The 14,805-nt window shown below is 32.5% G+C and overlaps 1 long non-coding RNA gene across 1 annotated transcript; it reads left to right on the forward strand.

The window, feature by feature from the left end:
* Positions 1-9,834: 9,834 nt before the first annotated feature.
* Positions 9,835-14,207, forward strand: LOC109619609 (uncharacterized). Its single transcript, XR_010710775.1, has 2 exons — positions 9,835-10,051; positions 11,990-14,207. It is a non-coding gene; the product is annotated as an uncharacterized lncRNA (long non-coding RNA).
* The last annotated feature ends 598 nt before the right edge of the window (positions 14,208-14,805 follow it).

Here is a 14,805-nt window from a genome sequence, read left to right on the forward strand (position 1 = left end):
CACTAATTATTGGCTTTTTAGTGTTTGTATCAAGTTTCACGCCGGGGAAATTATGGATAATTCGATCCACCATTGTGAGCGGTTCCATGCTTTTCTGACCTGGTCAAACGGATTAAGTTTTTTGAAGTTCGCCGACACACTAACAATGGTGAAGAATCCCCTATAATATCAGTATTACGTTAAGCTAATGCCGTCATAACGTGAAGCATATGCCGTGCTTCCAAATATTTGTATGTAGTGTCTGCAATTTTATAAACTGAAATTCTACTCAATTAATTTTAGTACTGTAAACCAAATCAACAGTCAAAAGTTCACAAAAATTCTCTCAATGCCCTGGGTGTAAGAAACCTTCGTCTGAGAAACTCCAGGCGGTGCCATTATATGTTCCTGTACACACACTATATACTATGTCCTATAGCTTTATAAAACAGTTAACTATTGAAAGGAGGTGAAGAAGCTTACGAAGAAGTGAATAATTCCAAGACAGTAGCCGATAAATTACTTTCAATTAGGCGCTAACATCCATTTTCTGGTTTTAAAAGTCGTAAAGTTTGTTCACGATAGCCGTTTGATGACTAGGTAATTTGTCGTTAAGAGTTATCCGAGAACCCTTGGTGCAATAAAATCTCGGGGACCGGGAAGATTGGGGGTGATAGAAGTGAGGTCCAGATACGCGTGACTGCAAGGGGTCGCTGATCACAACGGGTTCAGGGGGTCAACCTTAATGCATCAATTTAAAGAAATCAGATTTGTCAAAATGTTATATTACAATTTTGTACTTAACGTAAGATATTATAATTCTATGGTGCTGTGACCGATATTTTACCTCATCCAAGGAATCAATTGGGATCAGTAAGCTCGTCCATAGAGATCTAAAAAAGAAAACATGACGAATATTATTAATAGACTTTTACAATTATAGATTGTTGGGTACATGCAGTATAATAAATTTCAGCAAGAATTACTATGTTTCATACAGTTATAAAAAAACAATCTGAATTTTTGATAATTTTCTTGACATTTATTCACGGTTGTTACTTGTATAATTATGTACATGTGAATGTTTTCGCTTTTGGTGTGTCACAACTCGTGTCAATATCATAAAAGTTTAAATAGTGAGCAAAATATTATCACGTTTGTATAAAAATTAGGTCCGATTGTTTCGATTTGAATAAATATTTTCACTTCAATAAATCAGGTCATAATGGCGACTTTACTTAAGACAAATTTTGATGGAAAGAGACAAATTAAATCTGTAGAAAAACAAATATTTACATATACTTATGACATTGAAAAAAATATCTTTTGATGTAAAAATTTCCTTTTCTATTTATGCATATTTAGGCAATCACGTGCAATTCTCCATGGGATCAGAAATCTTGTTTTACATCGATTCATCAAGTCCTTATAACACGGACGACTACGTACAATGTAAGCTGTGTGGCAACGCACTTTGAAAAAATTACGCACTTTGAAAAAAAATTTCAAATTGCGTTAAATTTTGGACAAAATCAACGCACTTTGAAAAAATTTTTCAAAGTGCGTTAAATTTTGGACCTAATTAACCCACTTTGAAATTTTTTTTCAAAGTGCGTTATGGAGGTACATCAACATTTTTTATTATCGACACTCTTAACGCACTTTGAAAAAATATTTTTATATCACAAATTCTGGAACTGAATTATTAATTTCTTGATTGTATGATGATTTGTTAACACTCATGATTCTAATTTAACGTATTTAGAACGGGGATGGGGGTGGGGGTTAACCAAAGATACAGATCAAATACCAGTGCATCATTTATTGATTACAAGAAGAAGGTCCCCTACCCTTCATTTTCCTTCCAAAACATATAATAGTCTGCAACTTTGGTTAAACATTTAAGATCGGAAAAAGAAATATGATCTGTATAAGTACATGCAGTGTTATTGAAAAAAAAAGGAGCTGGCTGAACAATAATTTCTCCAGTGGTAAGTTAAAGAATCTATATGTGTCTCAACAATAACCCTCTTTTCGTATTCTACTCAAATAAATCACTTCAATAAAAGAATATTAACATTAACGAACATTAAATTATTATAAACTTAAAAACAAGCAAATGGATGTGTGTTAATTTTCTCGCACTGATCTTCTAAAAGATCATTATTGTTTTTTGAAAAAAAAGAACTAAGGTATCCTTTTTTCACATCATATTTGCAATAAGCCAGTTGAAATATATTATACATTGATCTCCATTATTCATATATATATATATAAATTATATTCGTTCTGGCATAGCCTAATATACTAGGTAAGAGGTCAATTTGCTGCATACTCAAAAAAAGGAAAATGCAGTAGCTAAGCGATGAAGTTTATGTCATGTTGGATAATTAAAACCTCCCGAATTTTTTTTCTGTGTAAATTGTCGATATTGTCTTATGAGAAAAAAAAAATTCTCATCTAGAAACTGATTATCCAGTTAGCTGAGAATGCAATGAGTTCTTCTTTAAATATATCACATTAAGCTAAACAAGGTTAAAACAATTATTTATTTTATATAAAACTATCAACTATTTTCACTAAACCATGAACATTTTTCAAAGTGTGTTAATATCGACAATATCAACCTACTTTGAAAAAAAATTATATTTTTTCAAAGTGCGTTGACTTGGTACCAAAATTAACGCACTTTGAAAAAATTTTTCAAAGTGCGTAATTTTTCAAAGTGCGTTGTAACAAAGCTGCCATTCGGAGACCATGATGAATGAAGAAAGCAGACGACACTTTGTGAGTTTTTGACGTCGAAACATTCAAAAGGGTTAGAATTCCGATGTTTGAGAAAGCTTTCTGTTTAAAATGGAAACAAACACCTGCGAAGTAAAGAGATAATGGTACAATGAAAACAATCATCAAACAGATAAGACTAAATAATTTCCTGTGTCTTAATTAAACCTACAGCTGTAATAAATGGGGATCACCCATCTGCTAATCAATTAGTTATACGGTATTATCAACCTGGTACTAAGGTGGTCCGAAGACGAGGAATGAATTTAATATATCTGTTAATTTATTTTTTTTTATAAACTAAATGTTTTCGATTTATTGTTTTTTAATTGACAAAACAGTTGTTTTAAATTAAGACGAAACAATACCCTTAGAATATACCAAGTTCAAGGTTATAAAAACAGAGCAATTATAAAATACATGTATGTATCGATGTATCAATTTTGTAAAGTTTATAAATTTGCCAACATGTTTTTACTATTACTATTATTATTGACACGGGTCAAATATTAAGTAATGCATAATAAAAAATGCAGGGGGGGGGAAGTATCCGCAAACTTAAACTTAAATTCATTATTCAAATCAATTTTCCAATTCCACGGTTACATAACAAATTATCATGTTTAGTTTGCAAATGATCTGTACTTGACCTTGGACAAAGAAAGACTGAAGGTCGTTTGATCTTGATACGACGAGAGACTGTACCCCCTCCGTTGACACGAGTCAGCATCTTTTGAAAAGTTCGCGTGAAAAAATTCAGAAATTCCATAAAAAGTTTTAATCAGATCACGACTTTATATCTCAAAAAGCGAGTTATCAGTAATCGAAATCTCATCTCTGAAAACATTCATGTCTTGGAGGGCCTTTTAAATGTGAGCTTTACTGCGCATACCAGCTCAGCATACCTAATTACTAATTCAAATATCTGGCTATTTTGCTTATCTTTTCGATATCTATCCTTGCCCTGTTTATTTCCTATTGTTGATTTTTTTCAAAAATGGTGATTTCTTCTTGAAATGAAAAGATCAAATGCATGTACCATTCCTGGTTGTTACACCTGGTACAGTGTCAAATGCTGTTTTGACACGAATGACAACTGAATGCGCGCAGGTTGTAAATATTTGTGTGCATGGGAAAGCTTTCAGTACCTGGATTAATGAAATAAAGATAAAAGCTGGCTAATAGCTGCACGGTTGTCATTAAGGTGTGTAAAGTCGGGTCGTATATCTATTGTTTTCCTATACTTATCATGGACACGCATTGTTGTGTCATTTATAGCTTGCAAAATCAGTGAACCGTGGTCGATTTTGTACCTAATTTGTTGCACCATCATGTATATTTCAATTTTTACAAGCACTTCGATTACTATACAACAACGGCACATCTCATGACCTATGGGAAAGGGATATTGGTCTAATAATTTAATTTTTCTTAGCCTTGTAATTTCGTAATTTAATATCTCGCCGAAAACAGAGCGATAGCTAGATGACGCCTTTTTATGATAGTTCATTAAGTAAACTTATACCTCTTGAATTACGAAACAAGATCGTGATTCGTTATTAAATTCTTATTTTTAAAAATAACTAGGTCGAAATAATTAAACGGTTTTATATTTTTTAAAACAGAATGTCTATTGCCGTGGTAATTTTTGTTAATCCACAGAGTGGGTGACTGCATGGTAGAGGGCAACAGGGTGTCCCAGACTATCTGATATCATTTGAAACTTATATGAATTAAATAGTATTTGGCCAAAACATGTAAATTATGACTCAATTAATAAGTCAAATAGTTTAATTTTTCCCACATAAAAGTTCATAAGAAAAATGTGCTTTTCATTAAATTATGATATCACAAAATTGCATCATATTTCTTTGGTAGAATTGAATTTTATTCAAGATGAATCGGACAAGAGAGCAAGCATCTTTCATTAAAATAAAACTGTCTTTTCAAACACAGATTACAAATATTACATAAAGTTGTACGACAGGCACGTAGCATATGGGGGAAGGGGGCTGCCCCCCCCCCCCCCCCCCCACCCACTTTTTCTTGCAGTAAACTTTTTTTTTATTTACCTATAAAAAAGTATATTAAGATGGCGTTATTCTGGGACGACCTTTTTGACTAAAAGTAAAAACCAAATATACAGAATCTTGGAGAAAATTATTGGAGACTGTGCACTTTGTTCGACGTGTTAATTCGGACTCCAGACGGATTTCTAATTAATTATCGTGCTTACGCTTCAGGAAGTTTTTTCAAAAGGATTTTTTCCTCCTGTGGAGATTGGTCAGTAAATGGACAGACAAGGAACAATGGGGCATGCTTGGTTATTGGGGAAGATTAATCAATCCGCTAGTGTTCACCTCTCTCGTCCCTACAACCATTTGTCTGTGCTATCAATCTAAGCAAAAAATAAACCCAGTGCTATAAAACAGACGGATCATTTTCTAAATTGCGTGATTGGCAAGGGTGGTGGTATCAGTGGGTGTTTGGGGGGGGGGGGGTGTCGATGGTCCTAAAAAAAACCTATACCTCTTTAAAGTGGAGTTAATTCAAATTACATGAAATACATGTGCGTGATTTTTTGCCAGTCATTTGAATGTCGTCGTATACCATCTCTAATGTGACAACGTCTGTTACTTACATGACCTATAGATAAGACCCTAGCGCTGATTGGCTGTACTCCGTTGTAAATATTACAGAACAACCGAAAAAACATACACTTCGTCGATTCGTCTTAATTCTAGATTTATTTATTTATTTTTCATGACTGTTGACATTATCCTAAAAATTAAACTGGAACTCCTTACTTCAACACATTAAATACGTGTGTAAATGAATATAATGATAGGCTAAAAAAAGGGTTCGGGGAGAGAAAAAAAAATCTTTTCAAAACTTATGTATATCTAACGAACCAGTACGACTCAGATGCTTTCATAAAAGGGTGTTTAGAGGAAAATGAAAGAAGACCTAGAGAAAACCAAACCTATGTTGCTCTAATTTAATTTTCGTATTTAGTGTTTTTATAATCAATCTAAATATTACGTACATTTTTTAACTTACTTATCTGATGTAATCTCTAAATCTCCATCGGAGCATGTGATAAAAATGGCAGATGCTCAATTTATTTCCAAGGGTTAAATCATAAAATGTATTATTTCTTTTGAGCGTTTGGGTTCGCACAATTTATCAGAGGGCCTATTTCTTTGAGCGGAGGTGATAAAGCTGGTGTGTAATCACACGTAACGCGTAAGATCACATGCTGTTAGGAATATCAAAGATATCCAATAAAAAGATTTAACTAATTGCAGTCAAAGTTGTCATGGGAGTAGACTGTTTTTGGGAACTGGGTGCTCTCTCTTGACAACGCCTGTATATGTAAAAATGATTGAAGACAAAAAAATATATTGATAAAGTTTTGTCAAATGCACGATTAAAATTGTAATCTCCATAACAAAAGTCATTATTATGATGTTTACGATGTAAAGAAAAATGATAGTTTCATACTATTTTGAAGTTTAATAAACTGCTAAATTTTGAGCATAAAAGTAACAACAGGTGCTATCAAATATAACACTCTGCACTCTTATTTCAAATTAATGCCACATAAAATCGGCTTGGTTGGGTTTGACATCAGTTTATTCAGCAACAGTGGGCTGAGTCTTTGAAGCACGAACGCTTGATTTGAGTTATTTGTGAAAATAATTGAATTATTGCTTTTAATTACAAGATTACACTTTCTGTGGTACAAAGTCAACAATGTAAAAGTGGCTTTTTGTATTCCGTTGTTTACTAAAAGATTAAGATGCATGAAAATATTTAAATGACTAAAAAGTTTGGAATTCGAATTTAGCAACAAGATAGAAGTAAGAAGGCGGAATGTTAAGACAAAACTATATGCTGAGTGGGTTAAAGAAATTGACAGGACAGAATGATAAATGCTGTATACCGTTTTGCAACCTTTTCATTTTAATTTGAGAACCACAAGATCGCAAGAGTTATCTTTCTTATAACAATTCTCCATGCCCTTGTGCGTTAAAAAAACGAGTACAACCCAGGCACGTAGCATCGTTTTTGAAAGTGGGGGGGCCAGACCCATCCAAAATCCAAAAATTTTAATATTTTGACAAGCAAAAAAAAAAAAAAAAAAAAAAAAAAAAGGGAAAATTTAAAGTTTCCAAAAATCTTCAAAATCCTAATCCGTGGGGGGGGGGGGGGGGGGGGGGATAGGCTCAACTACTCAACTATACTTCCAAAAAAAATTCTTTCCTACCAAAAATTTTCACCTCCAAATCATGAATTTCCTAATACGTGGGGGGGGGGGGGGGGGGGGGGGGCCGGCAACTTCAATTTGACTACTCATTTCCTTATTTTCATATCAATTTTTTACTAACTTCCAAAAAAGTGGGGGGGCCAACTCCATTATAATACATTTTTTTATATGCAAATTTTAAAAAAATTGTTGCTGCGAGAAAAAGTGGGGGGGCCAGGCCCCCCCTGGCCCCCCCTGATGCTACGTGCCTGCAACCCAAGTTTGCTATTTTATTTACAGACTTATCCTTGGTCACACCTGAAAATTAATTCCAAGCACTAACAAAAAATCACTAGAAATGTATAGGGTTCCGTGGCGTTTATAGGTCAAAATTGAGCTTGTTTACAACTAACAGCGATCCGCAGCAAATTAATCTAAAACTCAAAATGACACCCACCTCCTATATTAACCCCTCTTATTTCTTTACTTTTTGCAGAACTCCTTCATTCCATCATTGAATTTGAACAGTGATAAATTTACTTTAAAATAATCATTATTTCAGCAATTAATTATGCCAAAAGAACAAAACGTTACAGAAAGTGACAAGACATTCTCCAGACTTTTGCAACCTTTGAGAGCCACAAGAGCGCAAGAGTTATCTTTCTTTTAATTTTTTTCTATACCCTTAAGCTTGCGCATTGCCGTGACCGTGACAGAATGTTGCCTAATTTAAAGGATAAAAAAATTTCATTGTGTTATCCAAATACGTCATACATGTGTACTAATTGTTCATATTCTTATGAGTTCTCTTTTCATGCAAGAATGCTTGATAATTGAATTTTAGAACCAGGACGATTGAAAGGCGAATATGATATTCTCTAAGTTTAAAACTATTTATGACCTCATATAGATCAAAGCGCACTATTTAAAAGACACTTTCATACTGCCTTCTAAATCATGAAGGAGCTTTTGTTTCACTGATTTAGCTATATTAGGAGGCATTAGAAATTAATGAATTATGGTGCTATGTTTTGCTGATGTTAATACCGCTGCTTAATGGAGGGATATGAGATTTTCATAATAATAATAATGGTTCTTGTACCTGTATTAATAGGTATAGGGCTCATCTACATCCAGAGACTAAGGTAAGCAAGCGTCAAATTTGCAAAACTAATCTATTTACTTTATACATGCATGTAGTTTGAGTTAAAAATTTTACGAATTTTTTATTGTTATAAATTGTACACGGTCATTTCAATGTACAATTAGTGTATAACAATTGGCATACATGTGATAGAATTCATCAGCATATATTAACTTCTAGTAATGCATTTTCTGCACTTTTTCTTAACCATGATGCTTGCTACCCTTCATATCCACATAAACCATTTTATATAGCATTTTTAAATACTAAGTCTTATATTTTGACGCATAACAAAGCACTGTACATAATATTTTTCCTGACCTGACAATCATTCATTCTAAGGTGTAAAGGTATTTATATTATCGTTTCTATCACAACAAGTAATAACATCATCAATTCAATTTCAGGAGCTGTAGGAAGTGGTTCTGCAGTCGTTTTTGTGACTTCGACCGGACGGACGAGAAACAACTGTACGTCCGCGAGGATACGTTCTCCAGCTACGCTTCCTCGGACATTGAAATTGTAGAGGCGGAATCCCACATGTAAATGACGTCACTTCCGTTGCTGTTTTCGTGGATACCATAGACACAGCCCTCTGTTTATGACTGCAGGACAGCAGTGATCACTGCAATTACGGATCTGTAAAAGAAACTTAATATATGTTGACTTGTGTGTTAAGATGTTTGTGTCTATATGTTTAATTCTCTTATACTTTATGTAAAAAAAAAAATCAGGTCTATTTTGTGTTCACATCTTTTATCCTTTTTCAATTTGTATCATTTAGACTTGCTCGTTTGTATGTTATTTTGTGCATATATAATTCGATTCTTTCCTTATTTGTTTCCAACTCCTCCTTACCTCTCAAATTACTATAAAGTAAGATACATGCCCCCATGTTCTGTAATTACTTTGAGGATTTCTTATCAAGTATTAAAACATCAACTGTCCGTTTGTACATGCAGAGACACATTGAAAAATTGGTATTCAAATAATTTGGCACATTAATTTTGTATTTAATTTTTTAATTTTTGAAGGCATAAGCCTGTAAAAGTTGTCTGTCCTTGTTGATCAAGAATATTACCGATTTATCAGATATAAACGTTAAGATTAACCTGTGTCTGCCACATGTACCACAGCACAAATTCGTTGAGTAAATCATAACAATAACGCTCCCTCCCCTTAAAAAACCCCAACAATTTTTTTTAAATTAAGAGACATCATACGTATAAACGTATATAGTATAAACGTCCCTGGGGGACATAATACAAAAAGGTACTAGTATTTCACTTTTTTATTCTGTCTACAGAAATGAGTAGATCTAAAAGAAAATCAAATTTACAGGAAATCTTAAGCATTCTTAATTTAGAAGCTGTTAAAAATGATATGTAAATTTTACTTAATATGATTTAACTTTTAAAATTACTTAGTACATAATCCTTTTTTTCATTGGCTGATCTAGAGTTCTGCGCCAATAAGATATTATCTCTCTATTGTTTACGTCTCTCTTAGCTGTCAATCGAAATGTTACGTCGCTGTGAAATTAGAGAAATTCTTAACGATTAAAAACATCACTTATTAGAATATTTAGCGACTGCTGATTGGATGAAAAAGTGGGTAAATTTCTAACGGAGGGTTTACCGATTTGCCTTCTCATCAATCAACACACTTATGGGGAGGGTACCGTCCTTTCCGATATATTAGTCATGTTGTATATTTTATTTGATAAAATGAAATTTATCGGAAAGGACAGTGCATTTAGGAAGGCAACAAAGCAATGGACCTGCAATTAGAGTAATTAGATAGAATGTTGGCAGTACCATGACAGGGTGGGGAGTTTTACTGATTGTTGTGGCATTTAATGTTGTGATTGGAATTGTCACCATTTTCCTGAAGAGGTTAGTATGTCTGTTGGTATGAAGTATCATTTAAACTACGGTATGGAATTCATCATAGCTCTTAGGCAGTCCTGGGTGTAGGCATTGGTCGTGGTCTGCGACGATTGTATAACGAAGTCTGTGGAATCCGAACGACGACGGTTTGTTAAGTTAAAATGGACTTTTAGAATCTGTCTCTATAACAAATTACTAGAAGTTATTTCATTTTTTTTCCTCAGCTGATTGATATGAATATTTACCCTGCCCAGAAAGGAGCCATTAAAAAACTGTAATAAGATGCCAGGAAGGTTAATGCGAATGTATTTTGTAATATGGTACATTTTTCCAAAGGAAATTGAAAAATGAATTCATTGGCCGTTTTAAGAAACAATGATATTTATCCTTGAAAGATTATATATATCCACAGCAACTAATACAATGGCTGTATTTGCACAATTCAACACCCCCAACCCCATGCACCAATGAGGAAGAGGGCAATGTATTAAGTAGATCTCTACTCTTTCAGACACAATATACGCACAAAATGTTTAGTGCAGCGAAACAGTCATTAACAGATGGACTGTACATTCCACAGGATCTCTCAGGAAAGCTGAAGCATTGTGGCAACGCACTTTGAACAAATTACGCACTTTAAAATGTTTTTAAGTGCGTTGAATTGGGTACAAAATCATCAACGCACATTGAAATTTTTTTCGAAGTGCATTAAATTTGGGATCAAGTCAACGCACTTTGCAAAAAAATTTTCAAAGTGCATTATAAGTGTACATCAACATTTTTTACTATCAAAACACTTAACGCACTTTTTAAAAAAAGTGTATAAATCACAAAATATGGACTTCGTTCTAAACTTATTTCGTTTTATTCAGATTAAGTGTTTATATTTCAATGTAAACACTTTTTAATATGGTCTAGCATTATTGGGAATAGGCAGGGTACAACCAAAGATACAGTACAATTTCCAATAATATATTTACATGTATTACTTGAAGAATGCAACATTATATCAATTCCATACACTTATTTATCTGCAGGCTTCTAAGCATTAATCCCTTTTTTAAATTCAAATCAAATAAATTATATTCGATATATAAAGCCGTTAAAGCCGATATATACAGCCATTAAAACATATCCACTCAAAAATAAGCATTTTAGCTTGCACTTTTTTGCATTGATTAATTTTCAAAAAATATACATACTAGTATTGTATTAGATATACCTTGTCATTATATTTGTTCATAGGTTTATAAACGCCGTGTAATGGTTAGCTACTGTGTCCCTCAATTAATTACTTTTTTTTTCTTTAGAGAGTAAATATCCACAAAGAAAAAAGATAAATTACATATATTTGGAAGGACGGCTGACAACTAATCCGTGCAGTTCATGGGATATTTTGATATACATACCTCAATTACCTTTTGAAATATTTAAAGTATTACATAAAATGATCTTATCGACAAGCCTTTTCATTGCGAAATCGTTGTTTAGGAAAGCTAAAAGTCTCATGGGTTTTCAATGTCTTATCGAGCAAAACTAGGTTAAAGCGTTTATTTTTTATATTTAAGGAACTAGACCTTGCACAATTATTCTTTTACTTTTTTTTTATATCAACGCACTTTGAAAAACAATTCAAAGTGCGTTGACTTGGTCCAAAATTTAAAGCACTTTGAATTTTTATCAAAGTGCGTTGTAACAAAGCATACAGTGACTTTATTTGATCTTAGTGCCCTTTTTTGAAATAATTAATATTTGCTAATCAAACGTACACAGCAATATTTTATCAGCTTGTATTAAGAATTTACAATTTTTTGCAAAAATAAAAAACAAAACACCCCCCCCCCCACACACACACACACAAAAAAACATGTATAAGATGTGCAATAAATATTTTTTCCTGCATGTGAAATCAAAACTTATTCATTTTCTTATTTCTTGATTCAGAATGTTTGATAACAGGAGATGCCACGAACCGAAAAGAAGTTTTGTCCTCAGAAAGAACCGAGTGGACGCAGCCTCTTTTTTAACGCAGACTTTACCGACATTTACAGTACAGACCGACTCTGTCTGAGAACTAAATGTCTTGTGATGGCCATACAGACAATTATCTTTTCTCTTTGACTGTACATGTACATGTATTATATATCTAATAAGTACAATGATCTCTTAAGTAATTCATCCGACCAAATATGCATTGTTAAATTCATGCATAGGAATAAAAACAATCAATCATCAAATGCATATTAGATTCATTGAAATTTAATATTGCTTTTAAAAAAAAGAAATTGAACACCAATAGTTTGAATGTGTCGTTCTTTGGTATTTTGTTCAGTTCAATGCTTATAAATCGGGCTAATGCATACAATGTTATTACAGACGCTCAATTCGGGTTTCAACCCAACATAGGTACTGCAGAAGCTATTTTTTGTCTGTCTTCAATTATTCATATGTCTCTACGAAATAAAAAAAAAAGAAGATTATATTGCGGTTTCATCGACTTCAAAAAAGCATTTGATACTGTAGAGCGTTTTAAACTTTGGCAAAAACTTGATATGTATGGTATCAGAGGAAAGTTTTTAAATGTTATACGTTCTATGTATGATGATAAGAAATCCTGTATTAAGACAACAAGAATGTTATCTGATGTTTTTGAAAATTCACTTGGTGTTGTTCAAGGGCAGGTATTGTCTCCCAATCTTTTCTCATTTTATGTTAATGATCTAGAAATGCAGTTTATTCAGAATGGTAATGTCCCTTTGCAAGTACAAGAGTTAAATCTTTTTACGTTAACGTATGTTGATGACATGGTGTGTTTTGCCGAATCTGTACATGAAATTCAACTAATGTTGTACACGTTGTATGATTACACTGCAAAATGGGACTTGGCCATTAATACAGATAAAACAAAAATTGTAAATATATATATATAAATATAGTATTTAGAAATGGAGGTAAAATCCATGAAAACGAAAAATGGCATATACATACTGACCAAATAGAAGTTGTAGATAAATTTATGTATCTTGGTGTTTTATTGAACTATAATGGAAATTTTAATGTAACACAAAAACAATTAGCCAGTCAAGGTAGAAAAGCAATGTTCTGTCTACGATCTAGGGTTAGTCAATTGAATTTAAATGTTGAATCTATGTTCTCTCTTTTTGAAGCTTATGTAAGTAGCATATTGAATTACGGATGTGAAGTCTGAGGAAACCACAGTGCGTGTGACATTGAGAAAATACATTTAGAATTCATAAAAAATGTTCTGTGTGTTAGAAAAAATACAAATACGTCTATGGTGTATTTTGAAACTGGCAGGTTGCCTTTGAAGATTGTACGCTATTTTCGGATTTTTAAATTTTGGTTTAAATCATAACAAAGTAAAAATTGTATCATGAGGTCATGCTATGACAAAATGTTAGAAGAGTTTGAACACAAATTGAAAAATGTATCAAACTGGGTGTCAAATATCAAAGACAAATTGTTTGAAATTGGTTTAGGCTACATCTTGGTTGACCAACACAAAATATGTTATAAAACCCATTTTTTACTTATTAAGCAAAGAATAATTGATACTTTTGTACAAATTCTTTTTGCAGATATAAATAGTTCATCTATATGTATGTTATATAGAAATATTATTGACCATTTTTCACTACAATATTATTTGGTGAAACCCATTCCTTGTATTTACAAAAAACAACTCAGTAAAATCAGATCATCATCACATAGTTTATCCATAGAAAGTGGACGTCATAGAAAAATTTTGCGAAATAACAGAATATGTGAATTGTGTAGATCCGAAATTGAGGATGAATATCACTTTGTCTTAATATGTCCACGATACCAGCAATTAAGAGCCAAATACATAAAAAAAATACTATTGGAAAAAACCATCAATGTATAAATTTATACAGCTATTATGTGTAAACAATGTAAACAATGTTAGAGAACTCTGTAACTCTTGCATCATGCCTTCAAACTACATGTTGACTGATATACTATTTTTAAAAAAATTGTTGTAATTTAATCGATGTGTTGAATTGTACATTCTCCAATGTAGCTGCAGGTCTGTAGCTCCCGGTCTGAAAGCACATATTCTGTTTAAAAAATGTTATATGCTATAAGATGTATGTCTTCCGCAATAAAGAAAGTCAATGGACGGTTTTGTGAATGATTTATTGGCTTAGTAGCGTAGCTTTTAATGTTGATTTTTCTCTCTCTTGCGTTGACATTGACAAATGTGCGACGAATGTATTTGGAGGTCTTTTTCTAATTTGAACGAGTTTGAAATAAAATTAAAGTAACTTTCAGTTAGTTCGTTCAGATTCATTTAAATAGTATAGAGTTGTTTACATTTATTTGTATCCAGCCATTAAAAAAGCTGTTTTGTATATTGACAATTTTCGACAATGATAACCTACATGTATAACCCTTCTCTATTTAAAAATTAAAATGACCAATTTTAAAGGTAAAACGTAATTTTTTCTCTTTACTATAACCTTTTATATATAGAAAATCACATTCAAATATTTTTTGTAAATTTAATTTCAGTTGTTGACCTCCAAACCTCATTAACACTTGGGGAAAAAAATCAAATAGTAATGTTTCTTTATAATATCTTAATTATGCAATGTACATATAGTTTAATAAGAGATTATAAGTCTTTATGTTTTGCGGCTATTTTATACGCAACCATGACCATTACAGTAAGTTTCTAGTACAGATAGGAAATCGGAATGGATATGGAGAGTTAAAAA

This window comes from Magallana gigas, chromosome 2, assembly GCF_963853765.1.
Source record: "Magallana gigas chromosome 2, xbMagGiga1.1, whole genome shotgun sequence".
Lineage (NCBI taxonomy): Eukaryota > Metazoa > Mollusca > Bivalvia > Ostreida > Ostreidae > Magallana > Magallana gigas.